Below are 12,156 nucleotides of genomic sequence, written 5' to 3' on the forward strand. Positions count from 1 at the left end.
CCTTGCCCAGCGAACAGACCTGTGCTGGGGCAGCCGGGGGGAGCCACGGAACGTTCAACATAGACATCAGAGCCAAGACTTCCTCCCAGAGAGATTACTTACCACAAACCAGTGGATCTACCTGCTGACAACCTCAGAAATATGTCTTCTTTCATTTTCAGATTTTTAAGAGGGGTTGCATAGAAAGCCCACAGAATCCTCATGAAACAGCTCCTGCAGGAGGGGCTCTGCCTCTCCCATGCCTCTGAATATGACATCAGGCTGGGCAGAGCCACCACGTAGCTACCAGGAAAGCAGGATCCTTTTCAGCCCTGGATTTGGCCCCATTTTTAGGGGGTGGCAAACTAAAATGGGGTTTTAATAAGCCAACACGTTTCTCCTGACCAATGATTATTTCAAATTCAGGCAATTTACCAAAAAATAAAAAAAAAATCTGGTCCCTCTTTACTCTGGTCTCTGTCCTTCTCCCTTTTCTTCCTTCACCCTGTAGCCCCTCATGTCCTCACTGTGCTCTCACCCACACATAATCCTCCTCTACCTGAGACACTGGTTCAGTGAGTGACCTTGGAGTCTGATTAATTGGAAACTGGCTCCTTAAATCCGGATAAAACAGTTCAAAGCATGATATCAGTGCTGGCATTTCATCAGCCACAACAAGTAGCTTTTCCAGCTGTGTATCTCACCCTGGAAATGGAGACAGAAAAGTGAACAGATGCCTGGGTCCCCTTCTTACGTGCACCTACACTGTCATGAAAGATCGTTTTCACTTATGTAACAGAGTGTGTCTCCAGGCCAGTGTAAAAATGTGAGCTAGTTCATCCTTACAACATTTTCTGTGATGCAAGCAATCATTAAGGTCCCTGTTTTATGGCTGGAAAAACTGAAATTGTTCTTCTTTCCCATGTCCAGAAAAAGGCAATCTATGTGTGAGCTCAAAGAAAACTTGGAAACTCCTAGGGCCTGTCCCCATTCTCTCTAAACTTAGCTGTGTCTTTTTTATTGCCTATAATTGTTTCCTTGCATCATAGTGGGGATGGGGGTGGGGGAAGCCAGTGGGAACAATTACCAAAAGAAAAACAGCAACTTCTTCCCCCAAAACAGCCACTTCCAAAATGAATTCACCAGCTGTGTAATACAAAGTTGCACCATTGCACGTGTCAGCAGCTTCCTGCTTCCAAAGGTGTGTTTCTTAAGGTGACTCTTAGTCCCTTGGCCTCAGATAAGGAACGGTCGAGATGTTCATTCTATCTTACGAAGAAACAAAAAGACTTCTTCCTAGGGAGGCTCACCACTGACTCTGAGCACTTGGCTTATTTCAAGAGTGGATGTGAGATGTTGGTGAGCCCATAACATCACCTCCATTTCTCAGTTGTGTTCTTTAGGCTTTTAGTTTTTAATTTTTTTTTTTTTTTTTTAGAGATGAGGGTCTCCTTATGTTGCCCAGGATGGTCTTGAACTCCTGGGCTCAGCCTCCTAAAGCACTAGGATCACAGGCATGAGCCACCATGCCTGCCCAGTCCTTACACTTTCACAATACAGACAAGGAGTCGTCCCTGGTACACAGAGACACTCCTACCTGGTTGGTGAGCTCAGGGGGAATGCCCAAGACAACTCCTTCCCCATTTGCTCCCTACCAAAGAGAGGTGAGAGGAGAGATGCCAGGGTTGCCCTCAGAAACCACATGTGGCCTAAAGTGGGCATCAAGGAACGTGGCTGCAAAAAGCCAAATCGTCTCCACTCACTGCTTCCAAAACTAACCAGTCTGCCTGAAAATCAATCTTCCGCTCTATAAGCAGCCAGCATATTTAGAACCATGGAAATTAAAGACGGAAAAGACCTATTAAGTCTTCTAGATCATTCCCTAGGGCCCAGTGCCGGCTCGTTCCCTGTAGTACATTTGTTATTGCTATGTCAGGCCTGATTTCAAGTGTCTCAAGCAATGAACGTAAAGGAAGCAGAGACAGGGTGTCTGCCCACCCCAGTGAACAATGATCATGTGATTAGAATTCTGCTAGCTGCTCACTGGCCTTTGGCATGCCTGGAAAGGGTTTGGAATCCGCGGGGTGTGGCCCAGGAGCTTCTAGAAGGTAGAGATATTGGAGAATGTCTTCACCCTTTTGTGTTAAGCAGCAAAACATACTGCCTCTTAGAAATATCCAGACATGGCCAGGCGCGGTGGCTCACACCTGTAGTCCTAGCTACTTGGGAGGCTGAGGCAGGAGAATCACTTGAACCCGGGAGGCGGAGCTTGTAGTGAGCCAAGACCGCGCCACTGCACTCTAGCCTAGGCGACAGAGCAAGACTCCCTCTCAAAAAAAAAAAGAAATATCTAGACTCTAACATCCCTGTAAATAGACAGCCATAGGGGAGAAAGAGAGAACCTAGGTGTTTCAGGATTTAGTCTGAAACTAAACAAATCCTACACCTGGAAATCTAACATTTTCTCTCCCAGGTTTTCTTCTGGGTTGGTCACCAGTCAACAGAGCCACCTTTCCAACCAGTAGCAAAATAGCGGAAATACTTTCAGAGATGCCAGTGCTTCATTCTACAACATGCAGGACCAAGTGATAGGAAAATAAGGGCAGGTGACTTCACCGTAGTTTAGCCAGGGTTTTCTGGAAAAACTGTTTCTCTCTTTATCCCTGTTCCCCCGCTAGAGAGGAAGCAAGTCAAATTCACCATTTCAGGTGAGAGTGTCTTCACAGGAAAGTGGACGGAAGCTCATCAGCTCGAGAGGACGAAGGGATCCAGACAAACTATTAGCAAGGTTCTTTTTCCTTCTCTATTTTGAAATGGCTGCCAAAGTCCCTTTAGGGATCCCTTTTAAGGGGTAGGCCTGGTGACTCATGCCTGTAATCTCAGTGCTTTGGGAGGCCAAGGCAGGAGGATTACTGCAACCTAGGGGTTCGAGGCCGCAGTGAGGAATGGTTGTGCCACTGCACTCCAGCCTGGGTGACAGAGCCAGACTCTGTCTCTTAAAAAGAAAATAATAATAATAAAGATATCCCTGTTAAAAATTCCAAACCTGGGCCAGGCACAGTGGTTCACGCCTGTAATCCCAACACCTTGGGAGGCCGATGCGGGCGGATCACGAGGTCAGGAGCTCGAGACCATCCTGGCTAACATGATGAAACCCTATCTCTACTAAAAGTACAAAAAACTAGCCGGGCGTGGTGGTGGGCACCTGTAGTCCCAGCTACTCGGGAGGCTGAGGCAGGAGAATGGCATGAACCCCGGAGGCGGAGCTTGCAGTGAGCAGAGATCGCACCACTGCACTCCAGCCTGGGCAACAGAGTGAGACTCCGTCTCAAAAAAAAATAAAATTCCAAACCTGTGCATTACAAAGCGCAACTCTGTTATACAACGTGGGTGAAGTGAAAAGGAGTGCTTGATCCACTGTAGAAACTACACAACAGTTTCTCTACACCAAGCATCATGAAAATGTCACCACTTCACGTGATCAGACAGGATCACCCAAAAAGGGCAAATCGCTGTCATCCAAAGAGATGCTCCTGCTCCGTTTCTGGTCTAGAGGATGAGACCCGTTTTCTTTACCAGATACTTTAAGCAAAACTGAACTTTGAAAAGCATGAAGTTTGACTCACAGGCCAGCAGCACATTCACTTCTGAAATGCCCCCATCCTCCGCAGGAGTCTCAGCACACTCCTTTTCTCTTTCCTCTAAAACATTATCTCATCTCAGCATTGCAGCGTTTTTAAGTTCAATGTCAATAGCTAGTTAGGAGAGGGCAGGGAGGTCAGGGATTAGGACTACAAACTGTCCTTGACGTTTCTCTATAGGCTGATCTGCTGTTTGCATCAGCCCAATTTAAAAAAAAAAAAAAAAAAATCCCTCTTTACTATCTGAGAAAAGATCAGAACAGGAAAATGTCAGTTTGAGAGCTGACAGAATTCTGATAAGAATGAACTGGAAATAAGAGAAAGAAAGGAAGAAATGCTGTCACTCTAAGAAGTTGTTAATTTAATGTTTTTAGACAAATACGTTTCCCATTGAGTGAGTGTGTGTGTGTGTGTGTGCGCGACATACAACTTGTCCATTCCTCCACCTCTTTTCCAAACCCTCTTCTTGAGAGAAAGGCTGTCTATTTTGACTTGATTTGATTTGATTTCTACAGTCTTTCCACAACCTTTCAAAGATCTGGAAGGGTCAACCTTTCTGGCCTGAAAGCTGTGAGCACATTCACTCCCACAGAATTTCTTCTAAGCCCTGAAATAGTTTCCCCTTTCAGTAGTATCTGTACATATTTTTAGAGTTAGAGAGATAATTTAAATTCTCAGGCTTAATTGAACCGACAGAATGGCGAATGGAGTGCTACAGATGGAAACATTTTCCAAGTGTGACGACCTCTGAGGTCAAATTTAATACCTACATAATAAAGGCCTGAAGATAATGTAATGAGCATTGTTTCTGTTGCCCTATTTTTTTTTTTTTAACTTGTGTAGCAACTTTATCATTAAAAGAAATGGCTGGTGTTTTTAAATACAGGATACATGAAACATCGAAAAGCGACCCCCATTAAAAGATGTTTTTCATGAAGAAAAGGCCAAGTTCTTTGATGCATAAAACACTCAATAGGAGTTGAGTGTTCTGAGTTAAAAAAGAAAAAGAAAAAAAAACTTTTCCTGGAAACTAGGGAATTGCCTGGTAGATCTACAAAGTGTTTCTTGAGTAGCTACTATATACCTAGCACTCTACTGGGCATTGGATGTCATCTCAGTTCACCCTCTAATAACTCTACCAGGCGAATGCTATTGTCCATGTTTTGCTGTTGAAGAGAGTGAGGCTGGGTGAGGGGGATTCTAGTCATGATCACACAACCTAAGATGTGACAGACCCAAGGTACACACCTGGTAGGGCAGCAGTCCCACACCTTTTTGGCACCAGGGACCAGTTTCATGGAAGGCAGATTTTCCATGGATGGTGAGGGGGTATGGTTTTGGGATGATTCAAGCCTGTTCCATTTATTGTATACTTTATTTCTATTATAATTACTTTGTAACATATAATGAAATAATTATACAACTTACTATCATATAGAATCAGTGGGAGCCCTGAGCTTGTTTTCTTGCAACTAGATGGTCCCATCTGAGGGTGATGGGAGACAGTAACAGATCATCAGGCATTAGATTCTCACAGGGAGTGCGCAACCTAGATCCCTCGCGCAACCTAGATCCCTCGCATATGCAGTTCCCAAAAGGGGGTGCACTCCTGTGAGAATCTAATGTCGCAGCTGATCTGACAGGAGGCGGAGCTAAGGCGGTAATGAGAGGGATAGGGAGCAGCTGTAAATACAGACAAAGCTTCACTCGCTTGTGCACTGCTTACCTTCTGCTGTGTGGTCCAGCTCCTGACAGGCCATGGACCAGTACTGGTCTATGGTCTGGGGATTGGGGAGCCCTGTGGTTGGGGATCTAGGGGGCCCATGTATACAAGTCATGTCCTGTCCTTAATCATTTTGTCTTCTGTCATTATTCACTTTGTCAAAATGCCCAAATTGTCCTGCATTTATCTATTTTTAACACATTACAAAAATTCATTAGAGCAATTCTTCAAATTTAACTGGGAGTCAGTCTTGCATTTTTATGTGCTAAAACTGACAAGCCCAACCTCTGAGTCTCATGCCCTCAAATCCAGAGGTTTGCCCATTCCACACAAAAGGAATAGCTTTTGGAGGACACTTGCTTACTCCTTGATAAAGCAAACACTGTACACATTCAATTTGATCTATAGTAGTTAAGAGTGTGGGCTCTTGATTCAGTTAGACTTGGGTTCCGCCCTTTGCTCTGCCACTTGCAAACTGTGCAACGTTGGACAAGTGTCTCAACCTCCCTGAACCTCAGGTTGCCATTCGGTAAAATGAGACAGGAATAATGCTTACCTCATAGGGTTACATGGGGATTTAAAAAGAGAATGCATATAAGACAACCCACTTCCCAGCACATAGTAGGTGTTCAAGAAATATTAGCCATCACCTATGCCCTCAACATCATTCTAATATGGCTCTTATAAAGCACAGCTCTGCTCAGGTCCTCCCTTCTTTAAAACATTCACTGCGTATAGAAGATGGTACATGTAGTCCCAGCTACCAGGGAGGCTGAGGCGGGAGGATTGCTTGAGCACAGGAAGTCAAGGCTGCAGTGAGCTATGATCGTACCACTACACTCCAGCCTGGGTGACTGAGACCCTGTCTCAAGAAAAAAAAAAAACAAAAACAGATGGTGCAAGTTCCTTAACTTTGCACACAGTATCTGCTGTGCACTGACCCTGCCAATATCGCCAGCCTGGTTCCTACTTCCACACACAGGAGATAATCAATTTACGTTTCTCAGGATAACCTGTTGAATTTCAGGTCAAAATTGAAATTCACTCTGAATTTCATTAAGGGAACAATTATGTTTTCAGGTTTACGTTTGAAATTTTTTTTCTCCCAAATAGGGTTTCACTGACATCGAATCCTTGGGCCTCCTTATCCTTACACATGGATTTCACTTTTTAATTAAAGATGCCAGGCAGGTGGGGATGTTCAAGGACCCTGCAAGCAAGAACCCCACACTGGGGTGGCCGGAATGTTAGGGAGAGTGTTGCTGGGAAGGCTTTTCCTAGGAAGAGTCAAGACTTTGACTCTCCACCTGCCCCACAGGCTCACGACCTGCCCTTCCCTCTGGCTGAGCCCATTTGAAATAAATCCCCACTTGGGCAGTGGCAGCGTACCTCCTGGCTTAGAAGTAGCCAAGCCATAAACACAAAGAAGGAATTTTACTGGCTTATCCTCACCTCACTATTTTATTGTCTGTCTGGCATTTCCACTTCCACTGCCTTCTCTTGAAAACTGACAAAAACGTCTTCCATAAAACCCTCCTTGGTCTTCCAGGCTTGGATTCACATTGGCTGCAAAAAGTCTGTAGGTAGCTGCCTTGCTGTCTCTTGATCACTCTGAAAGTAGAGGTGTGGGCCCCTGCCTGGACGCATCCATCACTGACCTGAGGAAACACTGGTGACACCACTGAGCCACGTGGCAAGCCCTAGCACCCCTGGAGGTGGGACAGGGTAGATGGTGAGGTCAGAAGGGAGGGTCTGGTCACAACCCGAAAGAGCCCACATACCTCTAGGAGAGAAAAGACGCAGTAGACCAGAAGCTTGGGGCGCTCAAAGCCAGACCAGGCCTCTTTAGAGACACATGGCCCGCATCCCTGAGGCCCTGCTCTTTACAGATTCATGCGCTGACAAAAGTTCTAAATTGCTGCCAGTTTCACAACTGTTTTTAATTTAAAGGGCTCCGGGCCATGATATTCCAGGGCAAAGAGGTTTTTTCAGCAAGCAGAGCATAAGAACGAGATCAGAGCGCCCCCACGGTTCGCAGGAGCCTTTCCAGCTCCCGAAATCGTCATTTCTCCCCATCTCCAAAACGCGCTTCAGCTCACAGATAAGGACGCACCCTGGAAACCATTCAGAGAAGAAGGCTCGCAGAGGGCAGAGCAGTTAAGCACAGCAGCTATAAACATAACTTCCTTTAGGAAAAAATAATCATAATAAAGGACAGCACAGAGTTTTCCGGAACGTAAGACAGCGTGTGACGTCTGGGCAGTAGCAACAACCATCTCGAGAGGCTGATGGAAAGAGGGGTTCAGTGACAGCCCTGGACAAGGAGTTCCCTCACTCAGACAGGGAACACTGGACGGATCCCTTCAGGGAGAAAACACAAAGAAACGCCCACCTCACTTTACAGTAAACCAGTTGCGAAAGGACCACAGAGCCAGCCAGGATCGTCCTCCAGACATTTTATTATTCACTGCTGCCTTTTAAAAGGCAAAGAGTGAACGTCTTTCTTTTTTCCTTTTTTCTTTTTTTTTTTTTTTTGCGTTTTTATATATTTAGAGGGTACACATGCAGGCTTCTTACATGCATGTATCACACAGTGATGAAGTCTGGCTTTTAGTGTCCGCATCACCCAGATAGTGAACATTGTACCCAAGAGGTAATTTTTGTTTGTTTGTTTTAGACAGAGTCTCACTCTGTTGCCCAGGCTGGAGTGCAGTGGCACGATCTTGGTTCACCGCAACCTGCGCTTCCTGGGTTCAAGTAATTCTCCTGTCTCAGCCTCCCGAGTAGCTGGGACTACAGGTGCCCGTCACCATGCCCCGCTAATTTTTGTATTTTTAGTAGAGATGAATTTTCACCATATTGGTCAGGCTGGTGTTGAACTCCTGACCTCAGGTAATCCACCCACCTCGGCCTTCCAAAGTGCTGGGATTACAGGCGTGAGCCACCACGCCCAGCCCCAAGAGGTAATTTTTCACCCCTCAGTCCCCTCCTACCCTCCCGCCTTTCACAGTCTCCAGTGTCTGTGAATCTAATCTGTGTGTCCATGGGTGCCCACTGTTTAGTTCTCACTTAGAAGTGAGAGCATGCAGTATTGGACTTTCTGTTTTTTAGCTATTTCAGGACTTTCTGTTTTTTAGCTATTTCAGGATAATGGCCTCTAGTTCTATTCATGTTGCTGCAAAAGACATGATTTCATTTTTCTGATGGCTGAATATTATTCCATGGTATATACACACATTTTCTTTATCCAGTTCTCCACTGGATAACACTTAGGTTGATTCCAGGTCTTTGCTATTGTGTATACTGCTATGATAAATACATGAATGCATGTGTCTTTTTGATGTAATGATTTATTTCCCTTTGGGTAGATACCCAGTAGTGGGATTGCTAGATCGGATGGTAGTTCTGTTTTTAGTTATCTGAGAAATCTCCATACTGTTTTTTTGTTTTGTTTTGCAACAGAGTGTCGCTCTGCCACCCAGGCTGGAGTACAATGGCATGATCTCTCAGCTCACTGCAACCTCTCCCTCCCAGGTTCAAGCGATTCTCACGCCTCAGCCTCCCAAGTAGCTGGGATTACAGGCGTGCGCCACCACACCCAGCTGAGTTTTGTATTTTTAGTAGAGATAGGGTTTCACTATGTTGGCCAGGCTGGTCTCAAACTCCACACTTCAGGTGATCTGCCCGCCGTGGCCTCCCAAAGTGCTGGGATTATAGGCATGAGCCACCACGCCTGGCCCTCCATACTGTTTTAGAGGATGAACTTCTGAATGCTCTAGTTGGGATCTTCTTCACCTATACTTCCTCCCAGCTCTAAGGAAAAGGTCAGAAGATTCTGAGCCTTGTCTAGCCTATTCTGTACCCTTGTATCATATGAAACAAGATGCCCTCCTCCGGAGGAACAATTAGAAAAAAGTGCTCCCACTCAGTAGACAAAACTCAAAGAGCTGCTGGCTTGAATAACCAACTTCTCCTTGGTGTGAAGAAAAAGTTACCTGTCCCTCTCGGTGGATGCCACCCTGCGTCAGGGCATGCATGGCAGATTGGCAGGTAGAACGTCAGCTGCTTTCAGCCCACAATTGCGCCTTCAGCTGGTGCCTTTACATAGTCCACAGAACGCCCAACCACACACAGGGGCCCTGACGGGAACTATATCCCCAACATACTTCTGTTACTTCTTGACATTGCATAGATGATCATTTCCCACCTCCCACTCATTAAAGCCCATTTGTCCCAGAACACGTTTGCTCAGTTCTCTTTAAGTGATGATTGTATATTCACAGTCAAGGGCACAAGAAGAGGGGATAGAACTTGGGTTACAAGGGCAAAATTTAACCCCGAGACTACTCATGAATAATGGAGCCAGTGGTGACGTTAAACAGCCTCTTGCAGGTTTCCCCCATTCATCAGACATAAACCTATATTGCCTTTTATCGGGATACAGTGGTTTGGGGTGATGGTCCTACTCCCACAGGCAGAGCTGGGAAGAAGAAATCCATGAGGCTCTAAAAACTAGCTGCAGCTGGCTGGGCGGGATGGCTCATGCCTGTAATCCCAGTACTTTGGGAGGTCGAGGCAGGTGGATCAGTAGGTCAGGAGATCGAGACCATCCTGGCCAACATGGAGAAACTTTGTCTCTACTAAAAATACAAAAATTAGCTGGGCATGGTAGCATGTGCCTGTAATCCCAGCTACTCAGGAGGCTGAGGCAGGAGAATCCTTGAACCAGGGAGTCGGAGGTTGCAGTGAGCGGAGATCACGCCACTGTACTCCAACCTGGCGACAGAGCAAGACTCGGTCTCAAAACAAAACAAAACAAACAAACAAAACTAGCTGCAGCCTTGCTTCTAAAGCCCTGCCTACACAAATGACTCCAAGACATTCCCAAAAGGTATTTCTCTTACTCAAGGAGAATGCCATTTAAAGAAGCACAATGGACGGGGCTCACACCTGTAATCCCAGCGCTTTGGGAGGCTGAGGTGGGTGGATCATTTGAGGCCGTAAGTTTGAGACCAGACTGACCAAAATGGTGAAACGCTGTCTCATCTAGAAGTACAAAAATTAGCTGGGCGTGGTGGTGCGCACCTGTAATCCCAGCTACTCAGGAGGCTGAGGCATGAGAATTGCTTGAACCCGGGAAGCGGAGGTTGCAGTGAGCTGAGATAGCACCACTGCACTGCAGCCTGGGAAATAGAGCAAGACTCTGTCTCCCAAAAAGAAAAAAAAGAAGCAGAATGGCAGTAAGCATGTGATACACAGTGAGGGACTGGGGTGGCAGAGCAGAGATTCATTTCCCCTGGAAACACCAACATGAGCACCCCAGAGAGGGTAAACACGGTGGATTGGCATAGAAAGCTGATTGGCTCTACATGCAAGTCGTGAACCTCTGATGGGCGTGGCTTCGTGCCCACTCATGTCTCCTATATCTACCTCCCTTCCGCATTTGTAGCCTCAGCCCCTCTGCTGGCCGGCAAGGTATACAGAGCAGCTTTCTGAGTCTTTCTAGTGAGTCTAGACCAAACTTCAGCGTAAACACACAAAAAAATAATAATAATAAAGAGAAGAATGAAATAAGAGGATTCCTTGTGAATGGATATGAGCCCTGAATCTCTTCCCAACACGCCTTTAAATTTTCCCTACAAATATTTGGATCTGTGTACAGCAAGCCTGCGTTTCGTGGAGCAACTTGCTCTCTCGGTGACCCCTGGGTCCAAGAATTGGCTGGAAACAGGAACGACTGGCCAAAGCCTGGATGGATTCGGCTGGTCTCAGTCCCTGCAGGCTTTGTTCTTCAATCTGTTTATACAGTTTCCCGTAGGAGTCTGTAATTTTAATCAGTAAATATCTCCCTTGATTTATCACCTTCTATTGACATAGTGGTAATTCAAGCAGTGGAGCTAAAGCTGGGCCTGCTGTGTGTTTTTTCCCTTCATTGTGCCCGAGCTCTGTTTGATTTTTCTCAGTCCTCTTAGGTAATTGGACCGCCTCTGACACACTCTGTATGACAAGGCTGTGGTCAGGGGTCAGTGAGTCCCCCTTCTGAAGGGCAAAATGCTCAGACCAATCATGGCGAAACCCCATCTCGAGTTTGCTAAAAGCAGAGCAGACAAACCACAGACTGATAGGGCCCAGTGGATTTCATTTAAAAAGCAGAAATCCAAGATGCTTATAAAGGACACTGTTATTCATTCCCTCTAGCCCCAGAGACAACTTGGAGACTTAATCTCCTGATTTAGTGTCTCTGAGTTGAGCAGGGAGACCCTCCTTCCCTAACCTTCTAAAGCTGCCAATTTCCACATGAGCACATTGAGCCCTCTACAAAAATGGGGTTGGATAAGGCCTGGTACTTAGTTCTACTATTTTTTTTTTAATTAATGCACTTATTTGTTTGGTATTTGTGCTAGTAAATTTGTAACATTTTTTGGGCACTCAGCATCCTGATTTCAGTATCACCTTTGACCAAAAGTGTTCATGAGCTCCTTGATGGTCAAAGAAATGAAAACTTGATAGTCATGGAGGGGAGTGGAGTCGAAGCTGTCTTGAAAGGCCCAAGGTTCTGTGCTAAGCTACTTGTGTTAATTGTAGGTGGCCCAGAAATAAAAGGAATGGTTTGACGTTGGAGGACAGGATCTAGATTCCCAAAAGATCTCAATGAACTAAACAGTCGACTGAAACTTAAAATGGTAAAATGAATATAAGTGCTGAACTTTGGTTCCAGAAATCAAATGCCAAGCCACCAAACACGGGCAATCTGTGTAAGCATAAATTTTGTGAGAATATGTTAGAAGTTCAGGTATCCACAAGATCAGTAAA

This window comes from Mandrillus leucophaeus, unplaced genomic scaffold (assembly GCF_000951045.1).
Source record: "Mandrillus leucophaeus isolate KB7577 unplaced genomic scaffold, Mleu.le_1.0 Scaffold17, whole genome shotgun sequence".
Lineage (NCBI taxonomy): Eukaryota > Metazoa > Chordata > Mammalia > Primates > Cercopithecidae > Mandrillus > Mandrillus leucophaeus.